The sequence below is a fragment of the Ursus arctos genome, unplaced genomic scaffold (assembly GCF_023065955.2).
Source record: "Ursus arctos isolate Adak ecotype North America unplaced genomic scaffold, UrsArc2.0 scaffold_3, whole genome shotgun sequence".
In the NCBI taxonomy this organism is placed as follows: domain Eukaryota; kingdom Metazoa; phylum Chordata; class Mammalia; order Carnivora; family Ursidae; genus Ursus; species Ursus arctos.
In genome coordinates this window covers 50,080,482-50,108,205 of record NW_026622985.1, presented here as the reverse complement: position 1 = coordinate 50,108,205, position 27,724 = coordinate 50,080,482, and positions in this window count along the sequence as shown.

The following is a 27,724-nucleotide window of genomic DNA, read 5'->3' as shown; positions in this document are numbered from 1 at the left end:
GCTGCATCCTGACTGCCGTGATTACAGTTTTATTCTGACGGCTTTCAAGGTAACCTTTTCTGCCCTTTATGTGTATTCAGAAGAGTTGGCAGGTAGTGGTGCCCAAATTGCTTTAGAGTCACCTGTGGGGGTGGGGAGAGGGGGACAGAGGACATTTAGGGAAAAGAACAGTTTGCTGCGGTCCCTCTGGAGACCCTCCTGCTGACGCCCCTCATTCCCTTTATCAACACTCTGCTTGTGCACTGTAGCTATAACCTGCAGCCTGGAAAACGGACTGGTGGCAGCCCTCGGGGTCCACGCCTGGAATCTCCCTGTTCCTAAAAAGCTTTGCCCAGTTAGAGCCAACACACAGGAGCACGCAATCGGATTTTCATGATAAAAGATCACTGCGCACATGAGAAACATGCTTACAATCCTTGCTCGGGCCACTGGATCTCCAGTGCCATTTTTGTCACCCTGGCGGCGGCCTCCTGGGCTGAGTGGCCGCAGAAGGAGCCGGGAAACTGCGTTAGGGCCTCCACAGCCAGGATCTGCTAATAGAGACAATACCTGGCCCTGAAGGCAGTTTCCAGCTGCAGCCCCGAAGCACACATGTTGAGAACGTATCACACAGAACTGTCAGTCAGTACTGGAGCCAGAGAATTGTTGTTTCAAATGTTACAGTACAGGAAAATCGCCTCTCTGCTCTTGCTGCCAAAAAAAATGACAGCTTAATTTATGCCACACTGAAGCTGCATTACAGAGCCATTCAGCATGGCAGTTAAGTACGCTCCATGCTCACATCTTCCCCCTGTGCAAGTGCGCTGGGGAGAAATACACGGGGGCTATAATAAGGACGACTGGTCGCAGGGTTCGCCATGTCAGTGGAACTAAATACAGGTGAAACAGTATCAGCCATAAGATACATCACCCCCATCTTATTTGCAAAACCCACGTCAGTCCGTGCGACTGCAAATATTCAGGAAGGCTCGGTGGCAACATTGTTATGCACGGGGTAGATGAAGGAGAGATGTGCTGGTGTCAACCCCCTGGGTTTTATGTGGAGGGGAGGTGCTGCGGTATTACCCTGTGACTTTGAAAATTATGTCAGTATCCTTGACGCAGACCTTCAAAACTTGGCAGTGTTTACCTTTTCCGGAATTAAAATCTGACAGTATTATACTGTAGCCAAGCATCTGTATTTTTTGACTCCATGTACATTAGGGTATTAAAGATACACTTAATAGTCAAATTAAAAAAAAATCCAAATAATTATCACCAAGGTTGCCTTTCACGCCCATTTCTGTCATTCTCACACACAATGAACCACCACGTACTCGAATGGCAAACAATATGACTTCTTTGGGCAGCAATAACAGAAAAGTTAGACATCGGCTAGAGGGGTTCTTTTTCTTCACATTCTCAGCCATAAAACTTCTGTAATGTCGTCCCGATCCTAATAAATAAATGTCTAATTTAGAATGGCATTTCAGATGAGGAATCAAAGTCCCCTCGACAGAATCATGTCAGAGGACACTGCTGCCACTTAGCATAGAGGAGGCCAGACTTCAGAGTCACTTTCCGGAATGCCCTCTCTCCCAGAATGGCCCTATGGAATTGGAACATTAATTGGGCTTCAGAATGTTTTGCCAAGAAACGCTTTATAAGTAATTTGCAAAATATTTATAAGGCAACCATTGTAAAACACCACAGCTCCGAGAAGGCGGGCTGTCTGCAATTGGCTTCTCTCTGCTCAGTAAGCCATTCATAATAAAATGAGCGGCCCTCAAAAGAGAGCAAATGCATTTGCAATAGCTGTTGATGTGCTATAAATCATTCTCAATAAAACGACTTGCAGAGATAAATGATACATATCTATTTAATAATCCATTATCCAAAATAAATATTCTACCTTAAAATAAAGCAAATGCACTAGCACGGGTTGTTGGCGTGTTAGAGCTGTTCAGCCTAATGGTAAAATGATTTGTAAAGTGGAACTCTGGTGTTGGCCATTGTGTCTTGTGTGCTCGGGGGAGATTAATATCTCTCCATAACTCATCAATAGAGATGCCTTCAAGTAAAAACATCAACCAAACGTCCTGTATTTCTGTAACCATATTCACTTCAGCTTCTTCGTGGGGTGTCTTTGTTTTCAGAACACAGGCTTTTTCAAAGCATGGTTTTGCCCCGGGGACGAGGTGTTACCAGACTATGACAAAGAATGCCAAAGAGACAAACCTCTAACCTCCCGGAGTTTATCATGGAAAATAGGCCATGGGTAGGTACAGCAGAAGGGACACGAAGCAATAAGAAAAGCACTAACATTTTTAAACAAGCAGGAGGATAAGGGGCTATTCTAAAAAGTTGAATTTTCCCAGATTTAAAATCCGACTGACCTCAACATGGGGTGTATGAAGTACACAGCTGCTTTCCATCCCAATACTGTACTTATGGCTCCTTCTTCCAGCACCCTTTGGTCTGGGAAGCCCTTGGCTCAGCTCTCAGCGCTGCAGGTCACCACGCGGGATGACTTGGGACAAGTCAGCTCTCTGTGTTTGCTTGCTGGCCGCTCTCCAACCAGGATCCTCAACCATAGCTGACCAGCAGAATTTCCACCAGCTTTAAATGCCTTTAATTCTTAACATTTTGTTTTCTTTTTACGTTTGCATTAGTATTTTCCCTCTTATGCCTATCGTTTTTGATTCCTCTGTCCTGAAAATTTGAATTCTCAAGAGTAAGGTCTCTTTCTCATTAAGCCTAACACAGTTACCCACTTAGGTTAGAGCCCTAAAAGGATGACTGTGATCATGGTATGGGTACATATCATATCCAATTCATTGAATTTACCATTCAAAAATTCCCATGTATCTGTTTGTACAAAAAATGGCTCCTGCCTTCCCCTCGCCATCCTGAACCCAACACAGGAGAACCTGCTTGTTCGGTGGCTTGTAGCCAAGTGGTGTTGTCCGTCCTTGTGCCTGTCTACCACTCATAGTCTCGTCTGTAACCTGGCCTACCTGTCACAGAACTCTTGCCCCAAGTTGAATGACAGAAGTCTAACTATGATTAACTGACAGTTCCATAAACCCTTCACACGCTCCCACGTCACGCGAGTCATACCCATTCATTTGCCCCGGTTTTTAATACTCCTTAATTGGAATGTTTCTGTTGCTGCTATATCTTAATGAGCCCGACTGAAAACATTCCAGGCCATCAGCGCCTGATAGATATAGTTTCAATGAGTCACAAGCAATTCTTTCACAGTAATTTTTTTCCCTTAGGGTTTTAGCAGTCAACCAAAAGAAAACCAATTTGTAACAATAAACTGTATTATCCAACAGGAGTTTATTGAATACCTACTATGGGCCATGTCTTATGCTAGGCATTAAAACAGACATTGTCTTTTGCCTCAAGGAATATATGTATAGCTAACTTTTTTTTTAAAATAAAAACCTCCTATCACCGTGCATTTTGATGCACTTTTTTGGAAAAAGCTATGTCAATCTTTTCTTAATGAACAATGGAGCACGTACGTCTTCAGGTTTGTGTCTTTACATGCCTGTGGTTCTCCAGAAAAAGAGTGCCAGAAGGCAGCAGAGTATGGCTATCACTTGGCCAAAGCTTCAATGGCAGGTTTCTCACTGAATCCTCCTAATATAAAGGCAGGTTCCCACATCTTCTAGATCTGTTCCTAAAACTATGGAAACAACAGGTGTAAAGCCCATCAATTAGCATGGCAAGTCACGCTGCTTACCTGCTGACTGTCACCTGCCTGATGGCCTGATGCTTCCCCTCCTGCTGGCTTCTACATGGCTTCTCAATTTTACTCTGGAAAAGCACCTTCCTTCTTCCCTGACTAAGGCATGTTTTCTTAACTCAGGAAGTTAACTTTTCTTTATAACCCCTCAAGAGAAAAGTAATCCCATGAGGTTGTCCCTTCTAAAGTATATGGTGCCCCCATGATGAATCAAGGGAATTTATGCAAGATATTGAGACACCCAAAGAAAATGACTTTTGACAAATCTGTATAAAGATTTAGCCAAACCAGCTGACTTGTTAGAGATGTATATTTGAAGGTCAACAGAGGCCCCTGTCCCAGAATCGGAGCTTGATTCTTAGCTCCATTGGTAGGAAGTTCACAGGGTTCCCCACAGATGCTCTAAATCGTATTGCTGCCTTACGGATTCTACTATGTGAATACGATGATGTTTTGAAAATCTCTACAAACCCTTTGTAAGAAAAATCACTGGTAGCCAGCACATCGTATAGACATACTGAATGAAATCTCTTTCTCTCCCAGCAGGACACTATGACCTTCTGATGCGCCATTTTGACACAAAGTCAGAACTTTAGTGATCAAGGGTTCTGTTCCCAGATACTAATTGTGACTGAGCTCCAATAACTATGAATACTAATTAAAAGTAAAGGTAGAGTTATTTGTCTTTAAGGTCCAGAGTAAGTGTGAATCTATTTTGTCTTAGCTTCTCTCAAGCCCATTTCCATTCCATCAAAGGTCTCGCTGACAGTGGAGTCAGCCCCACGGTTCTGTCTGGTGTCTGACCCTCTTACCCAGACCAACACTCCAACACCAGGAAAGCACACTCCACCCTGACTTTTTTTTTTAATCAAACAAAGCTAAGCGAGGGATGTTTACAGGATTTTAGGGCCTGAGCTGAGTGATTTCCAGGTGAGACTTGCAAGTGGGGGCCTGACTGGGATGGGGAATCAGTAATGATGCAGTAGTTTTGGACTGGTAGGCAGAGCTGGGAGTCCTGAAGCAAGATTTGATTAGCAAGTTGCTTTGGTTAGATCACAATCTTATCTTCTAAGAGCAAGTTATTTCCTAGAGCAAGTGTCTACGGTTTTTTTTTTTATGTCTGGCCCCAGCATTTCTTAATTCAGGGACAGGGAGTTATGTTGGTCTCAATTTTCAAGATCTACACTTGTCTAAAAAGTATCAGAGAGAGAAGAACCCCAGAAGTTCTCAAATATACATGCTTGGATGACCATTTATACAACCATCCCCACTGACCAACCAATCAACCAAACAAGCTAACTGCTCCCCTTCCTTCTTTACCTCTCCTGACTCTGTCCTGGCTTCTGGGCCAATTCTTCCTCCAGAACATCCTTACAATGCCACTCACCCGAAACAGTATGGACCCATTAATCCTGTCATTTCCACTCGTGAAGAAGAGTTTAAATAAGGTAACTGTTCAAATCACTTAGGTTTATTTGATGATTCACGTAACTGCTAGGAATGATGAATTATTATTATTCGAGAGAAGGGAGGTACTGCATGAAGAGCTTCTCAGAGCTACTCCCCTAAGGCGAGCACGAGGTCTCACAGTGCGAAGTGTGGACTGCTGAACAATCAAGACTCTGAGATGCTTATTCCTTCAGCTGGATGCCGAAACCGTCTGTCTTAGGTAAACCTAAGCTACAGGTTTATCAGATAGATTAAGTTTCCATAGCCATATATAAGAGTGTGTGTATCTCAGATATATAAAATATAACTAATCAATATGGGTAAAGCCCCATGAGGCAGGTAGTACTATAGTCACGATTTACAAATGAGGAAACCGAGGCACCAGCCCATAAATTCCATTGCATGTGGTTATATCATGAATTGGTAGGAAGCTAGCATTTGAACCCAGGCAATCTGGCTCCCGAGTTTCTATTAATCACCACACAATGCTGTCTCAACAAAGAAAAATAAACCATTTTAAGTGGCTTACGTCATAATACGTTTCAAGATGACCCAGAGTTCAGGATAAGGTGAGACTTACTTGAACAGTAGCCAAGAAGTGGGGAGTTCCCAGAGGGCCTCATCAAAGGTCTGTCTCTCAGGCCACCTTCTCCATTTCTGTGTCCCAGCCAAGCACAGTGCCTGGAAGAGCAGAGGGGATGATTAATGTCTTATGGTACGGAGCTGAGGTTGTGAGAAGGGGGACTGGACCTGTGATCCCTGACAGGCCAAGACTCTCAGCACAGCTCAGCAGCTAAGAGCATGGGGTCCAGAACTGGACTCTCTTGGGCTTAACTTCTGACCATGGGTTATGATGGTGCCGACAGATACCTTGGGCAGGGTGGTGGCTAGAGCCCTGTAAATTCCATCAGCCACTGCCACCCAAAACAAGCCTCTGCTCTTCAGTGGAAACAGAACACTTGCCTACAAAGGCAGCTTTGGGATGACTCTCCTGGCTCCCACCTAATCCCCAAGACCCTTCCCAACAAAACTGCCTTGCCAAACCCTTCCACGTCAAAATTCCACCCCTGAGGGGGGCGAGGAGTCTGACCTATCACACCCTCAGCATCTCCATCTGAAAAGTGGGAATTTTAGGAAGGATGAAATACAATCCTTATGTATATCACTTAGTACGGTAGTTAACTCATGGGATGCACTTTGTAAACATTACAACCTGGGTTCCTTCTACAAGCGAATAATCAGATTCACAAACTCTCATCCAAAGAAGTCACTGGAAATTACAGATTTATTCTTGGGAAGATTGTATCGACTGAAACAGGAAGTTTCTTTGCTTTTGATGGTGTTATACTATTGTGACATTTGTTACATGTCCCTAATTAAAGAGTGGAAAACAACTGCTTTAAAATGCATTTGGTATACAAAAATTATCTAAGCTTTCTAATTTACACAGGCTTATATATTAAAGATTATTAATAGAAGTAATAAAATTACAGTTCTATAGATTTTTAGTTGATTATTATTTTCATTATTAACCTGAAAGAGCATTTATTAGCTACCTATTAATTTAATTCAGAATTTAATAACTACCACGTACCATATGGAAAGAAATATATTAATGCAACCTATAGGAATACAAAATCTTCTTTTTTAAATTTAAATTCAATTAATTAATATAGAGCATATTATTAGTTTCAGAAGTAAAGTTCAGTGATTCATCAGTTGCAAAATCTTCTTTTCATTATTATTATTTTTTCATCCTCACCTGACTTCAGAATATCTGGGTTTAAAAGCCCACTTCACTGACTCCTTAAGCATTAAAGTCACATCTTCTAAGAGGACAGACTAATTTACTGAGATACTGATTGGTGTTGGTTCTGACTCTGTTATTTATCCTCCTCCTCCATCAAGCAGGTTTTGTGTTCCTTTTCCTGGAGGTTGGAAAAGGACCTATTTTGTGGGAGAGGTGATCATTGTGTGTGGAGAAAACTGTAGCTAGTTGGAGTGAACAGCACCTCTGTTCTATACAAGCCTAAACTCAATGACAATACTCGATGTCTTAGAGTGCAAGAAGTGAGAAGAAGGTGTCCCTCCAGTTGCAAACGAAGAGAAGGGGAGAGGAGATTTCCTTCAGGATGGGAAGAGGAAGGAGGTCCACAGTTTGCAGAAATAGTTCTAGACGCGTCTTCGTGTCAGCACCCCAGGGAAGTGACAAGCTCTCAAGGAAACGGCTGTGTGTGCACCGGACCCAGACACCAAACTTTCTATCCTCTGCAAAGATTCCCATGTCCCACAAAAACATGGCAATAAAGAGCCACCAGAATTCAAGGACCGCACTGGTTTCCATGTGGGTGGCAGCCTGACAGCCCGGAGGTTCCTGATGTTCTAGGGGCCACGTAAGTGTTCAGCATTTTTGGATGATCTAAAGAGAGATGGAGGTGGAGCCCTCGCGCTGCTTTCTTAGGGAGGCAGTTCAGGGTCAGATTGAAGTTTCTTTAGATAGATAATACAAAGAAGGAGACTTGTCTTGCAGACTTTATCATTTGTAGGCTAATAGTCCTACTACCTCCATGCTCTTAGCACACTACTTTGCACATATTAGGTCCTTAGTGAATTTTTTTGAATTGGTGTGAAATTGTATGGTAGCGACGTTTATTGAGGTTTACACAATAATGTAGACACTTGCCCCAACAGAGATTCGAAACTATCTAGAAAGCCATTACTTTGGCGATTTAACAGAGATGTCGCCACAAGGCAAGTGTGTATTATAGAATACGTAGAAAAGGGTAAACAGAATAGTTCCAGTTCAGTGTGGCAATCTTTGTGTCACTTGCTAGCTGAAAGGATGAGTTATGCCCTTGTTTAATTTGTCAGCGTTTCAATTAAAACATCATTGGTGACCCTTCCTCCTGACACAGGCTATTTTGTTCTTGCAACATACTTGGCCATTGGCCACATTTTTCTGTTATTGATGATGCGAATTTATGTATTGCAGATATAAATGATTTAATTGCATATATAAATGATTTAATTGCAGATTAGATAAATATGATGTAGCCATTCCCAATCACATAATTATTCAAAAGATGATAATAATTTTGTCCCATTTGTCAAATAATGTTACTGCATTTTAATTTACATTTTCAGAAGATTTAATTAACCAAGTTCTAGGAATTTAGACAGGAACAAGCCGTCTTAAATCCTTCCTGGAACAAGGCAAGATATAAATAAATAAACAGACAAGAGCAGATTGTCCCTTTTACTGATATGATTTCTTTCCTCTAAAGATTCCTTTTTTTTTTCTCTCAGAGAAGAATGTGGTGCGCTTGAAGTGACCCATCAAAATTAAAATGAATAATTATAAAAAACATACAACAAATATATCCTGATTCAGGACTAACATTTTAAGATGTACTTCTTTTGAAGCCCTTCTTTGGCATTAACTTAGATCAGGGATACCTAGCTAACCCTGGGGTCTTGGGAGTCCCTAAACATGGGTGGGCAAACAATTACATCTTTATTTGTCCTATAACGAAATTTAGCCTCTTCTTCATTTATAAGTGTAGGCAACAAATCATAGCCATATTTGCAGTACCTGTGATATCACCGATCAAAATCTCCTTACATCTTGTTAGATCCGACTGAGCCACCCAGGGGCCCCATAGGTTCCTTTCTTAAATCAGAAAATTATTAAGGACATGGGGACATGTTCTCATCTTTTCAAGACATAGTTTGTACTTAATACTTTTTTGCCAGGTAATGAATTCTTCAAATACCATTTTTAATAACACCAGTGTAGACACTGCATGTTTTCATATTTCCCACAAATCATTTGATTTATATGACAAAAGAAAGTAAATGATTTAAGAACTTTGATGTGGGACATCTGGGGCTCAGTCAGTTGAGCTTCTGACTTTGGCTCAGGTCATGATCCCAGGGTCCTGGGATCAAGTCCCCCAGCACTAGGTACCCTGCTCAGCAGGGATCCCGCTTCTCCCTCTCTCTCTGCCCCTCCTCCCACTCATGTCCTCTTTCTCTCTCTCACAGAAATAAATAAAACCTTTTAAAAAAATAAATAAAAGTTCTGACACAATTTTCTGCTAGGTCAACTACAATTTAAATATGTGTCACCACTTTTACAGATCAAATGCAAGCATTTGTTCATTGCCATAAAGGAGAGAAGGGGTGAGTTTTTAATGAGAGAAAAGAGAGAAGGCTTATTTAGAAAGAGGGCTGTTTTGTTCAGGGAGACAGAATCTTGCTGGGAAGCAATTTTTTTTTCCCACCTGAAACCAAAAGGCTAAGGTAAACAGTAGATCTAGTAAAATGTCCCCATGGGTTGAGGTGTCCCCTTGCCAGGGGAGGCCATAGAGCTCAGTAAGGCTAGAGCCAGCCGATGAACAGCTCGCTGCTGCTCTTGGGGGGAGAGTCTAAAGGGCTCATATTAGTGTCCTCTCATTGCCATAGCACAGGAGTACAGACTTGGTGGCTTGAAACAACACGAATTTATTATATTGCTGTTCTGTGCATCAGAAGTTGGGCACAGGTCTCGCCAGGCTAAAATCAGGCCTCGATGGGACTATATTCCTTGTGGAGCCTCTGGGTGGGATCCATTTTCTCGCCTCTTTTCAGTTTCCAGAGGCCATGAGCCTTCCCTGGTTCTAGCTCCCTTCCTCCATCTTTGCAGCTAACAAAGGTGAGCTGAGTCCTTTTCACATCACATCAGACTGTCTCCTCTGCTTTCCTCTCCCACTTGACGACCTACCCAGACAATGCAGGGCAATCTCCCTCAAGGTCCTTTGTTTAATCACATCTGCAAAGTCCCTTTTACCACATGAGGTAACATATTCATAAGTCTTGAGAATTAGGACACAGACATCTTGGGTGAGGGTGTCATGCTGCTTACCACAGCGCTCACATGCATGATGCCTAATGTGGGGGAGACACATGGCTCTAGAGAAAAGTGGTTACCTCAAGAAATAAATTCAAATTTGGGGCAATAAAAAAGGAGCTCAACTTACCATACCTAATGGTTAGCTAACAATGGGTTCAGGAGATGAGTGCAAGGGAAGGGGACAAGAGGTTTAAAAAAAAAAAAGGCAGGGGCGCCTGGGTGGCACAGCGGTTAAGCGTCTGCCTTCGGCTCAGGACGTGATCCCAGCATTATGGGATCGAGCCCCACATCAGGCTCCTCTGCTAGGAGCCTGCTTCTTCCTCTCCCACTCCCCCTGCTTGTGTTCCCTCTCTCGCTGGCTGTCTCTATCTCTGTCAAATAAATAAATAAAATCTTTAAAAAAAAAAAAAAAGGCAAAGGTGTGCCTGGGTGGCTGTCAGTTAAGTGTCTGCCTTCAGCTCAGCTCCTGATCCCAGGGTCCTGGGATTGAGCCCCGCATCAGGCTCTCTGCTCAGCGGGGAGCTGCTTCTCCCTCTCCCTCTATCCCTCTCCCCACTTGTGCTCTCTCTCTCAAATAAATAAATAAAATCTTTTTTTTTTTTTTTTAAAGGCAAAGAGTACTACTTTTCTGCCATGGATTGTGGGGCAGTAAAGAGAACAAAGGCACAGAGGGAGAGAGAAGTACCAGAAGAAAGACGACAATAGCTGAGGACCCACCACCACAAGCTCACTGATACACAATGGAGAAGTCTTAAACAACAGAATTTGGGATTCAGTGAGTCTGAGAGCCCAGCCCAGCTCTCACACTTCAAGAGGCATTATTATCATAGAAGGAATCACTTATCCCCATGACACAAGTATAGAATCCAAAGAAAGAACTATGCAAAAGAGACCAGAGACTTTGACAGTCCATTTTGGTTTCAGGGGAGAGAAGCCATTTTGGACGTTTCGCGGGAGGTACTAGGTAGATATTGCTCCATATACGTGAACTCAGCCAACGGCTCCATCAGTGCATTTACTTAACTAACCTAAGCCCGAATTAAAGATGTCCATCCCTAACTATGAGGACTCCGGGCGAGTTCAGCAGAAAACCTGGTCACAATCTGTGAAGCCTGCTTGGTGTTTTTTTTTTTCACCAACACCAGTTTCATCCCAGATGCCTAGATATTTCCAGGTGATCCATTCTTAAGCCTTCATTTCATAAAAGAAATAGCTTTGGACCAAGGCATTATTTCAACACAGGCTCATTAAGTATAATCTCATAACCTCGATTTGAAAGGAAACTTTAAGTAGATCGTCAAATGACTGCTAAAGATTTTATCGGTATTGAGCAAATTCTACATCTTTATAATCTTGTTTTCATTAGCACCTGAGGAATAGTTCCTTTAATAAAAAGTATTTCAAAAGGATCTAATAAACTATCGGAAAATCAGTACATTCTACTTTGGCCTCTTGAGATCTAGAGATGTGAAAATTGGCTTAAATGAATTAGACAGAACATTCTTGATTCCTTGAGAAGTTTCTGATAAGGAAGATCAGATACTGATCAGTACGTTAAAATGATATCGTAAACACCTCTGCTTGGTTTGTATATTCATTGCTGGCAAAAGACCAGTGTTTACCGTAGAGAGATGATGAGACAGTCTCTGTCAGGATCTTGAATACTCTATTTGGAAAATAACACAGGGGCAGATGCCTTGGCAGGACTGAATGTACACCAAATACAAGCAATAGCCAGCAAAATGCTACTTAGGATAGATTTAATTTGCAGGAGCAATTGATCCTTTTAAAATGGTAAGTTTATTTCTGGTCATAACAGTCTGACTTCAGAGAACAACTGAATGCATTTTAGCAGTACAATTGCAAAAACAATGACTTGCTGTGACCATTTTTAACTTCGCAGTGGCGCCCCCTTAAAAGGAGACCCAAGAAAATGTAACAATTTTCTCCCAGACTAAGAGTTTTGCAAGAAACAGAAGGACGTTGATAGTTGCTAAGAAACCTATCTTTAACATGACCACCCCTGATACACAAAAGCCTCTTAAATGCTTTCTAATTTTTGGATATAATTATGATAGAGTTTCACTTCTATTTTAACAATGTATCTTACCATGTATATTATTTACATTCCTAATGAATTTGTTATTTAAGAGAGTAAGCAAATAAATTTGAATCTGGACAGTCTTTTCTGAGTCTCAAGAGAGAAAATAAGGCAGATAAATTGAAACGCTGTAATTACAGTACAATAGAATTGTTTGTAACTGACTCCAATACGCGGCCCTTGTAAAACTAAAAAACAAAATAGTAAGTTCCAAGCAATAGGTTTAAATAGAACACACTTTGCATGGACTCACTTGTCCTGTCTGCACTTGTGATCACCATTTAAGAGAACGTGGCTTCAGACCAGCTATAGAACACCCAGAGACAAACCTTTAAATACTCAAATGATGTTTTATCAAGGAAATCAAACACCTACCCAAAGGACACCATAAATAAATTTGATCTCTTTTCAGGGGGTGCCCCCTCCCCCCAACAAGCCTTTAGAAATCCTCTCTTCAATCCAACCCATCCAGAGAGGAAACTAATTAAATCCACTCCCAGATAAAGTTGATTAGGCTAGAAGAGCTTGGAGCTGGGAGACAAGGACAGAAACGCTGAACCATCCCAGTGGAGAGAAATCTGTGGGGAAGTTCTGAGGCATGGACATAAAAATGATTCCATAGTGAAACTAAACCAAGCCATGAGAACCCATGTCCTTCTGTATATCAGAAGGTTAGAAGATGAGGGCTCGCCTTTCCTGTCCTGTATCCATTGGAGAGCTGGAAGTTTAGGGACAATTTGGTGCAGGGTGACGCCTGTATATAATTATCTGAGTAACTTGGAATGTTGTTTAACTAACTGTGTATAAGAGCATATATTCCCGAACCTTACTAGGATCATCTACAAAATCCATTTTGCAAATGGGAAAACACCGAATGTACCCAAATTCCTGTATTTGTTAGTGCCACCCCGTCTGTTCTGCCTCTTTCTTGTCTCTGTGAGTTCTACCTCAATGTCTACTCTGCCACAAACTAGCACACGTTCTTATTCAAAACCCCAAAACAGACTTAACCCAAGGGCTTTGTTGTATTACTGGAGCCTGAAGCGTATCAGGGACAAAGAAAGGTTAGACAAAGTTCTACACCTTTCTCTTCTTTGTCTTTAGCCTTTTCTGGTTAAGAGCGTCTAGTGCACCATTTCTCTTGTAAACAACTGCATCGCGTCAAGGGAATAAACATAACGTTACCATAATCAGACCTGTGTCTATTTCTTTGGGGGATACATTCTCCACAAAATTCCCTGTCTGTAGGTCCTCAGAGTATATACACTGCTGCTTCAGGCTCGGTTATGGGTAAAGGCAAGGTTTATAGAAACCTCAGACCTTTAGGGATTCGATTGGATTTTTCTTTTTCTTTCAGAGCTATTGGTTTTCAGTATATAACCACAATAGCTCTTGTAACACAATTACCTCACGAATAAATGTTAGTGAAATCAAAACAATAGTTACGTGGATATTCCTGAAATATAGAGATGGCGGCTTCATTGTGTGCATTCAGGATAACTGATCTCTTCAAATGAATACCATAATCCAGTCCTTCCGCAAGTCATGCCAGCCGTGTTCTACAACTTTACAAGACAGGATCTGAGTCAATCTCATACTCATGTTTTTAATCCAAAATGTTTAACCTTGCCCGTTTACAATGACATCCTTTAGAAGCACATAGCAAACAAGACTCGTTTCCTTTCTTAGACATTATCTTTAATAATTTCTGAACTTGCTGACACATAAACAGTATTACTGTCAGTCTTACAAAGAATTCTCTTATAGAAGATTTGTTCAGGTTAGTCTGGAGATACAGAAATCAAATACTAAAATATTAGGCAAATAAACTGATGCCTTGAAAAGATATTTCTTTTCCTTCTCTTCAGGATTTGGGAAGACAATTAAAGAAAAATTTTATTCAAGCCCTGAGAGGTTTTTTTTTTTATATTGCTCTATATGAAAATCTGTAACGTTTTCCATGGAATATTAATAAGGTCTATCAATTCTATAAATCCTATCTTGATAACTAACTAATTAATTCAAAAGAATGTTTGCTCACAAACAAATGTAAAATACCACCAAATACCCAACTGAGAAAGACTGGAATTTTTAGAACTGTTCTTCAAATAAACTTGCTAATAAATATGCATTCCTAACAGGCAATGAGAAAAGCAACGTGACCCTGAACCACAAAGAACACCCATACTGTTGAGTAAGGCCAAAGACTGTTCTGCAGCCCGTAGGTGCTGAATGGAGGAAGCTAATGAGAAAAAGAGTGATTGTGACAAGCAATTATGTCACCTATGTGAACAGCTTAATTTTCTAAATTAGCCACTTTGATAATTATGACATCTCATTTGTCTTTTAATTCCATGAGCCCTGAAGTTTACCTTTGATTTTTTCCAATCAGATGAGAGTCTTTGATAAGCCAAGGGTCTATTATGTGTCTGAAAAATTCAGATTTCAGGCTGATTGGCCTTGCTGCTTGCTTCAGCCGGAGCAAATGGCTCTCTCCACAAGGGCTCTCAAGCCTCGCTTTCCTCGCTTCTGTTTGCAATAGTGATAGAAAAATGGGGAGGGGGAGAAATTGCAAAGCAAATTAATAGTGTCAACAGGACTGAAGAGAAAACTGTTCAGCCTACTTCAGAGGAAAGGCAAACTGTTTTTTGAGCACATTAAAAATCACTTTAGCAGTGTCCACTTTGCACGCATGCCCCCAAATTACCAAGTTAATCACAAATTATTCTGATGTATCATTGAAGCACTTACAAGATCTTCAGAAGACTACATATTCTTGCTTTTATTGCACTGACTTAGGAGATTTACAACAAAGTTGGGGCACACATAGCTAGGTATATTTGAAAGACAGATTACTTGAAAGAAGTATCTCGAAGACCACTGCCAAATGGAATTCTGGATCCGAGTTACATATAAAATGAAGGAGAATACTGATTTAATCACTTTCAGGAGCTCTGGTAATCAACCGGCCCCATGACCTCTTTTACTTGAATGTGTGTCTACTTGGCAGGAGGAGGCCAAGAAATGCAGGAGTCACTGGTTTACTCCATCGACAAGGATATGGTCATATGTCCCTTCAGAGGTAAGGGGCATAAGATGAGGGTCAGATCATTCTAGACGGTACCAGAGTGTGGAAACTCTTGGAGAACTCAGGAAAACTGTTTTAGCCCCTCACATTAAGGCAGGGCCATGCATAGTTTGTGTTCACAGGTAGGGCAGTGGCTTAAGGAGATGGCCCTTAGGAATCAAGAGAGGGACTGACTGTTTACACACAGTCATCTGAGTGTGTGTGTGTGTGTGTGTGTGTGTGTGTGTGTGTATCTAACTATAGGTAATAGATAGATTGATAGACTGACAGATAGATCCCTATCTGTGTGTGTGTGTATCTATCTGTAAGTAATAGAAAGGAGCGTGGGTGCCTCTCTCTTACAGGTAATAGACGTGTGTGGGGGGGTGGGGTGGGTGTGTATCTATCTACAGGTAAATAGGTAGATAGATAGATCGATCGATCCCTATATCCAACCATGGCCTGCCCAGACACCATCAATGAGTGGATGACATTTCTACTTTCCGTGTGTTCTGAAGGCTATACATTATCCTTTCCTGCTCAGGGCTACCCTTCTACTTTATGTTAACCTGATATCCCCAAGAAAAAGAAAGTTTGTGTGCATATCCCTGGGCTATACATTAGGGGAAGTATTAAATTAATTGATAAGAACAAGTTGTTCCCCAACCCGAGTAATTGGATTCACCACCCACTTCCCCCGCAGACATCGGTAGCCTTAGATGGGGAATCTCGGGCATCTCAGCAGTGGTCTGCAACCCTTCTGAGGGTTGGAACTGCGCCGAGGTATTCTTGGGCTGATGCAGAACTCAACGCCGGTGACCACACAGAATGTAGGCAGTGTGCTGGTGTTCAATCCCCAGCGGTAAGGGGGAGGTCAGGAGTCACTACCACGGCTGAGGTCAGAATGAGATTCTCTGCTAGAAAAACAGGCAGGAACTAAGTCTGAATCAGGAATTTTTTTTCAAAGCAATCCATTCTCTCCCTTTTTAATATATTGGAAGTATCTATAGAGCCTCTTTATAAAGATACCCGTCAAACTTATCATTAGCTTATTTATCATTTCTTTTCTTAATGGAATGGGTTCTTAGCCTTTTTTAAGAAAATAAAATTTACACACAGTAAAATTCGCTTTTTAAGGTGTACAGTTCAACAAGATTTGACAAACGCATGCAATTATATAACTACCACTACAATCAAGATACAGAACAGCTCCATCACCCCCCAATATTCCCCATGTCCTTTTGTAGTCAATCCCTTCCCACACCCCCAGTCCCTAATAACTACTGATCTGTTCTCTGCCCCTGGAGTTTTGCTTTTCCCAGAAGGACATGTAAACGGAATCATGTAACATATAACCTTTTTGGTTCATCATAATGAATTGATAGTCACCCACGTTGTTATGTGTAGCAATAATTCATTCCTTTCTATAGTTGAGTATTATTTTGGTGTTTTGCTGACCTATGGACTAGAGGACAGTCATTCCCTGAAGGACATGTAGGTTGTTTGCAGGTTTTGGAGACGACATACAGAGCCACTGTAAGCGTTCACATGTTTGAATCAGAAGTCATCAGAGATTCAGTTTCCAGATTCTAGGATTAGTGCTAACAATTTCACAGGGCCTCTTCCCGCAGAATGGATCATGCCAGCCTCTGACCTCAGCTTGCCTTGGATACCAGATCCTCCAGGTCTCCAGGAGAAACTTCTCCTGCTGCTTGCACAAAACTTAAAATACACATCAGAGAAAGGCCCTCTATCTTTTGTTTTCCCAGTCCTGGAGTCTCTCTGTACTAATTAATAAAGGATGCGAGCAAGTCTGTTACATTTATTCATCGCCTTAGCTACATTTTTAAAAGAAATCTCTTCCTTACTTGTTGAGGATCCCGACAGCTGGAGCTGGCCTCTCCTCCTTTTTCCATGCGGCATAAGGTGGGGTAGGCTCTTGACACCCAAACAGATGGATCCAGAGAGAGACACGAGTTCTTACTTCTGTTTAGTGTGTTTTCAAGTTCCAGGTAGTATCAACATTTTACTGCTTCTGAAAATCGCATAAATGACAGCTAGGAGAGAGACAATGTCTGCAAAGAGTGCTCACGGAGACACAGGGAGATTCTGAGGTCAAAGAATTTATCTCGCTTTAAGGAAAGGCAGTAGGAGAAAATTCCAATGAAGAAACCATGTATATGAGGTTGGGGACAGTCACTCCATAATGATCACATCTTTCAGAAAGCATTTACCACAGCTTTCCATTTGGAAAGCAAACTCTCTAGCTTTTCCAGTGCAGTTAAAATGCCCCCCTTCAGCCGCGTATCTATTGCACCAAACGCGACAGGCATGGCCTCATTTTTGATGCCAGTTTTATTTTACTGGAGGGTAATGACTACCCATCCTGTATGCATTTGGGAGTGGAGGGTATGGGGACAGCAAAAAATAGTGAGGCCTGTTAATTTTTTCATGAGATCATTTTTTTCCCTTGACATGCAATTTGATGCTTAACAATTTTTCTGAAAGTCAAAAGGAGTACTACGTTCCCTAATTTTCACAGTGCTATAAATAGCCCCTCACAAAGCATAATTGTATAAAAGAGATGACACTTCTTTATGAAAGAATTTCTACTGGAAAGATAAAAGGAGGTCAGAACTCTTATGTGAGACATGTATTTTCAAGTATTCATAAAAATAGAAATCATCAGCAGTGGGAAAATTCTTCATGATAGACAGTCACACATAAGATATTGGAGCCAAAGCCATTTTCACGGGCGCCAACTGTAGTTTGAATGGAACCCAGCCAAGAAGCGGCTGCTGGGCATTTAGCTCAAGTGCCAATAAAAGGGAAGAGTACACACACGCACGCACACACACACACACACACTCACACTCCAGCTTGTAGAGGTATTTGCCAGAAACATTTTCGGGCCTCTGCCATCTGGGTCCTGCAGCCATCAATCAGGTCCTGTGGTGACTCCAGCTGCTGAGTCCTGCTCCTAGAGGTGGAATAATGTGGGGAAAATGAAAGAGAAAAAATGAGGAGAGCACCGACAACAGCTGGAAGGATCAGCGAGCCCACATTTAGATAACATCAAGACTCCAATTCGTTCGTAATGACTTTGGTGCTATGAAAATTTTAAGATGTCTGCTCGGCTTGAAAGTGATTACACATGCATTTTTATTGTTTTTATTATTTATAAATCACCAGAGATGTATAGGACGATTTACAAAACATTGAAAAGGACCAGGACCCTGTCCCACTAGGTTTTGGGCCTTGCAAAAAAATATATATATATGTATGCATATGTATATATATACACACAACTTACCATTAATTGCTTCAGAAATCATTGGTGGTGATGATATTGAGCCCCCACGTATCAAGTCCTTACTAGATGCCAGGCACTAAGTGAGGTCTTACATAAACTCTTAATCTCATGAGAAAGGTATTCTCAGCAGCTTCATTGAGAAATGACTGAACTGGCCTTAGATGATGGAATGGCTTGCCCAATACCCTATCATGGGTCTGAGACAGAGGTGAGACTTGAGTCTAGGTTGTGGCCTACCTTAAAGCCTGTGTTCTCAACCTCTGCTACACGGCCTTCCGTGATATTGTGCTGAGTCCATCCTCCACAGCCCACAAAAGTTTCCGTAACCTGCCAATATTCCGAATTTACAGCAAGGGGTTGATAAGACAGTGGAGCGCGGACGGTCATTTTTTCTGGCATTTCTCAAGCAAACGAGTCTCTTCCACCCGATTCCATGTGAGTGAGGTGGCTCTAGTCTACGGTCCCCCCGAGGGTACACAAGTCAGAGGTCTCCTCCGGATAGCGATGATTACATTGCCCCAGAATCCTGTATCTCCGGGCAGATGGACAATGCATCCAGCCCTTGGGCAACCCGTTCCCCCGGAGAGTGAAACAGGGCTGCTCACTTCTTTTCTCATCCTGCCGAGGATGCGTGTTAGGGCCGGAATGAAGACTGAAAGTTCAGATTCCTTGCGGCAGTGCCCGGCGTTCTCTTTCTGCATCAAGTCTCTGTGCCCCCTCTGTTGATTACTTCCTGCCACACTCTCACTTACTACACGTGACAAAACTGGGGCTGGGGAGGAAGAAGAAATCCTATGTAGGTCAGATTCTCATTCACCTCATCACCTGGTTCATGTCTTCCAAGCTCAGAACTCCCTTTGTCATCAGGCAGGAAAGGACCCCCAGGAAGACGGGCAAGAGGACTGGGCATGCAGTCATTCATAACCGTGGGCAACGAGATCATTTTGCATCAAAACGGAACTTCCTCAAAATCTCATCATTCATACCAGAAGTATCTTTCCCCCATCTTATTGAGGATAATTGACGGACAGCACTGTATGAGTTTAAGGTGTACAGAGTGATGGTCTGATTGACATCTACCGTGAAATGATCACAACAGGTTTAGCTAACATCCATCTTCTCATCTAGATACAAGAAAAAGAAAGAAGAAAAAAAGAAAGGGAAAAAAATTTCTCCTGCAATGAAAACTCTCAGGATTTACTCTCTCTCTCTCTTTTTTAAAGGTTTTATTTATTTATTTGACAGAGAGAGGGAACATAAGCAGGGGGAGTGGGAGAGGGAGAAGCAGGCTTCCCACCGAGCAGGGAGCCCGATGCGGGGCTGATTCCAGGACCCAGAGATCATGACCTGAGCCGAAGGGAGATGCTTAACGACTGAGCCACCCAGGCGCCCCAGGATTTACTCTCTTAATGACTCTCCTATATATTACACAGCTGTGTTAGCTGGAGTCCACATGTTGTACGTCACATACCAGTACTTGTTTATCTTATAACTGGAAGTTTATACCTTTCAACCACCTCAGAAGGACTTTTTATGGAGTAATATTCCTGTGCTCCTGAAGACATTGTGTGCAGTTGAACTTGCTTAATCTGTGATCATTTTGCCTCTCTGAAGACTTGAGGCAAGGGTATTATGCCATTATAATGTTAAAACGCATCAGTGACTTGATCATTTGAAATGCTTTAATAAAAATGAATTCTGTTAGCTGATTCTGATTATCCAGCACCAGACTTTATATATAGGCTTTTAAGACATTTTCCAGTTGTCAGATATTTTTCTGTGAGACATTTAAATATTTAGATTCCATTCTTTCTGGGTATTCCAAATATAGGAAACAGATACCTTAATAGCAGAAATATTAACAGGATTACTCTGTGGCCTGTCTTCCCCATCTTGACTTGATTATGTATCAAACCTCTTTGCTTGAAGTGAAGTAGCAGGTAGAGACCCAGAATTCAGTTCTGTTAAGGTTATATGTCTGTTAAGGAAATCTATTATTTTGGCCAATTAGAGAGAACACAATATGGCTCACTGGATTCATTCAAAAACTTTTCCAAGACTAGCAACTATCAATAAAGGATACCCTGTGTGACATTAAAGTCTACATGTAAATATGGTGTTTATCATGCATTCCTTGATCTGTTCAGCAAAATTCATTTGCATAATGTACATGCATGCCATGTACACACACACACACACACACACACACACACACACACACACTGATTTTCCTAGTAAAGTATTGGGAATCCTGCAGGTGGAAAAAATAATTCTAATATATTAAGCAATTTATGTTTTGCATTGCAAATATTTTCTTTTTACCCTGGGGCTTTTCTCCCACTTTAGCTAGACTATGAGGAATCATTTCTTCAGAGGAGGAGGTCTTACCATAGTAAAGTAAATAAAAGGCATCTGATACTATTAAAAGAAGATTCAAAGCATGAGTTAGAGGAAGCCTCTTCCCCAGCTCCATGCCCCTCCCAAGGGCAAATAAAAATTCATGGGATAGAGGGAATGCAGAGAAGGGACATGAAGGGAATTAGACCCAGAGGGTCTGTATAAAGAGGAGCACAATCAATTTAGAGAAGTTCCTCCCCCACCTTACCCGTCATGACAGGGCTGGAGAGAATTGTAGAAAAGTTATTATTAGTATCTTTAACTGTACTTTCCCCCCATTTTTTGAACAGAGGTGGCACTTTCATTTCCCACTGGACCCCACATGTTATATGGAAAGAAAAGCTCTCCTTACACTCTAAGCCATTCTTTAGTGTGACAGAAACCAACCAAACCTCCACTCAACATGACCAGAACACATCTAGACATCCCTTCAAGCCAAAACAGCAGTAGAAGGCTGTCCCATCACACCTGCACTTCAATATACCTCTTGATGTTTATTTCTGGAGCAAAAGTAATGTTGAAGAGTATTTTATTTCTTGGTAACTTGTTTTTTCCTCTAAGGATAAGACAAGATATGACTTTCCCGTACTTACCTAAAACAAATGTGTAGAAAATTAGTGAGCTCTCAGAGTTCCCAAATCTAGTACATCAAAGGACAAAGTCTGAGGATGATTGATGAATCAATCAAGATAATGTTTAGTTATTGAGCACCTATGATGTACCCAGTTTCCTGAGAGCTGTCTGAAGGGAGAGGGATGAGACACATGCAGTCTAGTAGTTTTCTATTGCTGCATAATAAATTACCACAAATCCATGTATCAGCTCCGTTTCTGTTGGGTCAAGAGTCTGGGCATAGCTTAACTGGGTTTTCTGCTCAGGGTCTCACAAGGCTGCAACTGATGTGATGGCTAAGCTACGTTCTCTTCCGAAGGTCCGACTAGGGAAAAATCTTTATCCAAGATCCCTTCCGTGGTTAGCAGAATTCATCTTCTTGTGATTGTAAATTTGAGGTCCCTGTATTTTTGCTGGCTGGCTGCTGGCTGGGGGCTGCTCTCAGGACTAGTGCAGCTACAATTCCCTGCCAAAGGCCCTCTCCATAGGCAGCTGACAACATGGCTGTTTGCCGGTTCAAGACCTGAATTAGAATCTCCTTCCTTCATCCCGTTTACCTCTATCACATTCTGTTGGCTGAAAGCAAGTCCCTGGTCCCACCCATGCTCAAGGGGAAGGGATGAAGATAATACTGGCCTGGCATGAAGGAGTAGTAGTCTCTGGCCACCTTACTTTTCTCCGTACCACACCCAGGAAAAGGTGACCATGCTTGTGTTTTAGCTAGGGAGACAAGACTAACACTTCTGAATCACTGAGACACGATACGAAACGCTTCTGTGGCTTCCAGGAAGAAATCCCACCCCCCACCCCTACCTCACCTGTCTTTTAATGATTCTAATAAGGATTAACCAAAGAGTGACTATTAAGCTCTGAGCCAATTTGGAGGTCAACAGTAAGTAAATAACTTAGTCATTTGTGCTACCAGATAGTTGTGGATAAATTAGATGCAATAGATTACTCTATTCTTATAACCTAAAAGAGGAAAAGCTTCCCTCCTCCTCTTCCCCATGCCCAGACCCGTGGAACCCTCCAAAGGAAGCTGAGTCATGCTAGTTTCCCCTGCTTCTGCTCTGTAGTTGCCCTTCTCTACAACCATTATGGAGAGTACAGGTTGAAAAAAAGAGTCCACCCGCTCACTGATGTCCAGTAGGGACTGGGGGCCAACCGTCACTAGAGAGACTTCATCCAGTACCTGATGGAGGCAGGTTTGGGACAGGATTAGAACTCCATTGTCCACCAGGGAAGATCCAACGTTCCAGAAATGTCATGTCAAGTACTCCGAAAATGGAGGAAATTCCTGAGTGGTAAAAGTGAGAATGACCTGCAATGTAGAAGAGAGGAAATGGGGGACATATAAGGATGGAGAAGTTCACATTAAAAATCTCAGATTTTCCATCACAGTCGAATCTGGAGCTCTTTGGAGGCTACACTGATTCCCAGCAGTGGCAATGTGCTTCTGAGGTGGGGTAGCTTGACCACACTGGATTAAATCTCACTGAACAGAGAGAATTTTATAAAGACAAACCCTTTGGTATATATGCTACTCAACCCAATTATTGCAGTATAATTCTTTAAAAAGTACTTTCAATTAGAGAATGTATGCTGATAAGTCAATAGAGGGTTGGTTTTTTTTTTTTTTAAGATTTTATTTATTTATTTGACAGAGACAGCCAGTGAGAGAGGGAACACAAGCAGGGGTAGTGCGAGCGGAAGAAGCAGACTCCCAGCAGAGCAGGGTGCCCAATTCGGGGCTCGATCCCAGGACCCTGGGATCATGACCTGAGCTGAAGGCAGACGCTTAATGGCTGAGCCACCCAGGCGCCCCTCAATAGAGGGTTTTAAAAGTCTGTGAAGTCAGAAAATTAAGCAAAAATTGGAACATCACTTAGTTTTCTAGAGTATCTTCTGTTTCTACTGATTAATCAGGTGACTTGCCCAAAATTCAGTCCATCTTGCTATCCTGTGGACAACATCTTGGACTATTATACAGGAAATTTATCTACTAACACATGATATAACTATAATTTATCTCCTGCCATGGGGAAGAATGCTAGACAGACTCTGGAATAATACCCAATGGAAAAGGATGCTCTTCATTAGGTAGGCACATTGTAGCATAAAATGTATTCAGGCAGATTTCTCCGTCTTGTTTTACCTACAGAAAACTCAGCACAATGACACTATGCTTATACCAGCAGCCTCTGGAATTCTTAACCTTGCTCCGGAGTATTTTGGGTCAAATTTTCATTCAGTAGCCATCTGGTAAACTTTTCTTCTGCCACAGATTAGACCTTATTCCTATTTTCACTCATTCAATAATTATTGAGTATTCTTTATGGTCAAAGCACTGTGCTATGCGATAGAAAAAGTAACAAAATGTAGGTATGAATGGTCCCCGCCCCCTTACAACTTATATTCTAGACAACAGCAACATTTTGCTTGGTAGTCCTCTTTCTCTCAAGTCTTGTGTGATGGAACGTTTAAATGAAGCACTCCGCTCATACTTCAGGCATAAACACACACCTTTTCATTCAGGAGTTTTTGTAATGATTTTTCCTAAGGTCAATTACTAAATCTGAAAACTTTCTGATCTTGTTTTATACTATTGTGATTTTCCTTCTCAATCCTCCACTCTCTTGTGCAGGGCTGAATCAAGCATGATATTCTTTTTATTTGTATTTTCATTTCATTGTCATCCTCTTAATATAAACCTCTTTGATTGCTATCAACTGTAAAAAGTGTTCCTGGCTAAATACAATAGATGTATTTCTGAAGCATTTCATGCAAATTGAACTTTTGTAAATTGAATCATATTTATACTTAGACTATAATTTTAGAAGTGTAGTACAAAAGAATGTACATCGCTTCAAGAAATGGTCGAATAATTTCTGATGCCTACTTGGAATTATTAAATGAATATGTCTGCATCTTTTCACATTTTATGGAACATACTAGATAGGATCACTAAATGGGACACAGAAAAAATCCACCGCCTAATATTTTGCCTGAATATTGGACACTTTTTTTTTTTCTGGAAACCTTACCTGCATTTTAAGCCTAGGATGCTATATTCAAGTTGGTGATCTCTCTCACTGTGGTTGATTCAATTATTTCACTCAAAGGGAACAGGCTTGGAGCCCAATTCTCTGATTTAAATTTGCCATTAGGTTAATTTGGCAATTTGGGATTATCATGTGAAATGTTTAATCTACTTCTGACCTTGTCTGACACCTTGGAGTATTTCCATTTTCTCTCTTCAACATGAGACAATATAGTTCAGGATATAAATCCTACAGAAAAATTCAAAGGGAAGATGGATATAGGTGCAGAATGGAACTGACTTTTGTTGAGTGTCTTCTATGTCAAGTCCCAAGCTAGGTACTTTAGATGTATTATTTCTCATTTCATCCTACATCAATGCTAAGAAGAATTTTAGCATATCCATTTGACAGTTGAGGAAGCAGGTTTCGAGATGTTAAGTAACTTGCCTGAAGACACTCAATCAGAAATGCAGTGCAGTCTATGAGAAGAATACGGATTTGGGAATCAATCGGACACTAGATTTGAATATCCGCATGACACAGGGAGAGATGCTTAACCTCCCTTAAGTCTCAGCTTCTCCATCTACAAAATAGGGCCAATGATATCTCCTTCTAGATTCATTGTAGATAAAAATAATATACGCACAGTATCTAGCATGCAATAGGTGCTTGATACATGACAGTGATGGTTACATACCAGCCAAGAGTAGGTCCAGATTCCCAGCCAGTGTTCTTTCCAGACTCCATCACTTAAAGTGTGGCCCGGTTAAGGAAATCCAGAAACCTCATAATAATCCCCCACAGAATGGTATTCTTGGAAAAAGTCCATGAAAAACTGGGGTATCACAGGAGTTTTTTCTTCTAGGTTTCCCTAACATCAATCAGCAAAAAAGTGAGCAAGGTAAGAGCCCTAACTCTAGCATGAGCTGCAAGACCTTGGCTGAGTCACATAATCCTCTGAGTGTCAGTTCCCTTACATTAAAATGGCAAAGCTGGATGAAGGAGATGACCTCTAAGATGCCTTCTGGCTCTAAAAGTCTGTGATTCTCATTTGACCAGGACCTGGGAGACAAATCCCAGGTCTTCTTTGTGTAACTCTTTTCTTTAATAAGTCTGTCAAGGCAGGAACGAAGCCCAGAGAAGTGAATGATCAGTTGACCATTTAAAAGCCCATTTCCTCATTCTCTGTTCCAATTTATCAAGAATCTTGTCATTGAACCACACATGTAAGCCAGAGCCACAAAAAGTTACCTACAATAGAGCTGCTTTCAGCCAAGACGGGTTGAAACCAACCAAACAAGACGATGATGAGAGATAACTGCTGGTCTGCATGTATCGTAGACCATGTTACTCTTCATGTCAAATTAAAAATTGAAAAGCCTCTTTGAACAAGAGCAGCTTTTCTGTAGCTTCAGTATCTGCCATCAGCAAACAAAATTAACCATCTGAGGGCCATTCAACAAAGGACTCACCGGCTATCGCATTTTGTCAGGTCCACAAATCCGTGCTGTAATGGATATGAGGAAATATCAACATCAGCTCCTGTTTAAAACACATGGCCCAGTGCTTTCTTCCAAAAGACCTTTCCAGCAACTAAAGATAAAATTTATTAAAATTATCTTAACTCCTGATAATCCTCTTGGTTTCAACATTTTCAAGCTGTATCTGTAAGAAAGTATGATTCAAAAACTCAAGTCAGGGGTGCCTGGGTGGCTCAGTCGTTAAGCGTCTGCCTTTGGCTCAGGTCATGATCCCAGCGTTCTGGGATCAAGCCCCGCATTGGGCTCCCTGCTCAGCGGGAAGCCTGCTTCTCCCTCTCCCACTCCCCCTGCTTGTGTTCCCTCTCTCACAGCCTCTCTGTCAAATAAATAAATAAAATCTTAAAAAAAAAAACAAACTCAAGTCAAGAAATATTAATTGAGTATCTGCTATTTACCAGGGTCTAAGGTAGGCATTGTGGGGACAGAGCAAAGACAAAGGATTTTTAAATGAACAAAACATGATGTCTGCCTTAAAGAAGCTAACAGTTTAATAATTTCCAAACTATAAACTATTTTTGAGCCCTAAGACTTCAACATGGAAACTTAGCTAAAAAAAAATTCTTTTAAGGTTCGAAATGAATTTTCCCTGAAAGAAAAAAGCTGGGCTGAAGAAAGCCCAGCCCAATGGGCATGATGTTGAGGGGTAGAAGGGAGGGAGGAAGGACATTCCCTCCTTGTTCTCTCTCTCCACCCATCAAGTTTGGTGATTCTTCCCGTATTTCTTTGGGGTTTGTGATTCCAATCAGGGCATGGAGCAGAGCATGGAAACAGTGGGTTGGACAAAGTTGGCAGTTAGTGCTGCTGTCTTCTGAAATGCCTTTCACCTCATTCTAATTTATATGTATGAGAATAAACACACAATGAGGAAAGTCTCATTCAGCCATGTTACTCACAATATGGCTTTTTCCATAATCAAGGAGTGGGAGAAGGGAAAAGCAAGTATGAGAGTTGGGAAATCATCTCTTTCTGTGTTACTCTCTCAGTCATAAGGAGAGAATTAGGTTATACCATTTTATGATCTGATTTGATGATGAAAATTTAATTTAAAGGTAGATATCTGGGGCGCCTGGGTGGCTCAGCCATTAAGCGTCTGCCTTTGGCTCAGGTCATGATCCCAGGGTCCTGGGATCGAGCCCCTCATTGGGCTCCCTGCTCGGCAGGAAGTCTGCTTCTCCCTCACCCACTCCCCCTGCTTGTGTTCCCTCTCTCGCTGTCTCTCTCTCTGTCAAATAAATAAAAATCTTAAAAAAAAAAAAAAAAGGTAGGTATCTGTACATTGAGATTTGTGATGCTGAAGATTCTACTCCAGGTATGTTATTTTACTGATTCATACAGTTCATAATCAGAAACTCTGATTAAATTTTAGATATGTTTTCTTTATACATTATTATTGATACACTTATATACAAATCATACACAGGATGCATATTTTACTTATTCATATTACATGCAATGAAGAGAATGGATGCTGGTTTTTATGGTTTATACTGAATATATCTCATAAGCTTTTAATATTACTCTTCAAAAGATTTGAATATATCAGAACTTTATCATGTTCCACATTTTGAATTTACTG